Here is a 1,112-nt window from a genome sequence, read left to right as displayed (position 1 = left end):
TTATACCACTCAAGGTGAAGGCTGTTCTCATTTTACCATCCCTTACAGAGGATGTGGCCCTTTGGGAGCATCTAATTTCAACGCATCTAATTGCAGCCTGGGGTGGCACTTGTTGGGTTGGGGTGTTCAGACCGCAGTCAGGTGAAAGCAACTAATGGAATTGAAGTGGAAGACTGTGTTGATGGCTCACTTGTGTGTTTCCTTTACTGGCAGGAGCAGATCCTGCCTCCTCACAGAGCTAGGAAGGCTTTTTGTGCTGGGAGAGAAGCATACAGCCTTGCAGGCTGTGTGCCAGGCCATGCCAAGAAACACAGAGGGTTGGCCTGCTGCCCCACTGACACCTGAGGGGCAGCTGAAGGACATCCTTTAACCAGCCCTGTGGCTGTGAGGTTGGTGTGAGAGGGCCTGGGATTTACTGTCAGAGGAAAAGGGAAGCATGTGGGTTAGTCATCCAGGGCCTTTTCAAGGGAGGTGGTGAAGTAAGCACAAGAAAAGGGGAAAGGGTTTGGTTTGCCCTACTACCAAACCTTGCCAAGCAGGTACCCTTCACGGAGATGGGACAAAATATCTTGTTCTATCTCATCTTTCAGGCTCTAACCTCTGCCACTGCAATGATGTAAGATACGGGCTGGGGATGCTGAAAGAACATTGATTTAGCATGGTACAATGTAGCAGGCACTGACATCACATCTGAATCTGTAATGAAGTAGGATCAGTTTTTGGGATGGCGCTGGTAAATCCCATGTATTTCTGCTTCCAGGAAGACCATTAAAAAACCTCTGCTTCTGCGGTTGCTCAGAGATGATGACAGATGATGCAAGACAGTGGAAACAGTGGTCAGGATCTGGCCCCTGGAAGCAACAGACCCCATCACTCTTTCAGAGAGAGGAGTAGTGGCAAGATCTCCTGGTTCTTCTAGCACTGGAGGTGGGCTCTGCTGCTCAGAAATAGGTCTGTATGGACTCAGTATTCAAAAATGAAAGCCGAGGTGATCGATAAAATGGGGTAGAAACTGCCAGTTACCTTAGTTCTTAATAATTAACTGGAAGTCCTTTAATGAACTTAGTACCTGAGTGTGGAATTTGGAATCTGACCTTTACTATATCTAGATA

This window comes from Taeniopygia guttata, chromosome 4 (assembly GCF_048771995.1).
Source record: "Taeniopygia guttata chromosome 4, bTaeGut7.mat, whole genome shotgun sequence".
Lineage (NCBI taxonomy): Eukaryota > Metazoa > Chordata > Aves > Passeriformes > Estrildidae > Taeniopygia > Taeniopygia guttata.
Note: the sequence above shows the minus strand (reverse complement) of the source record.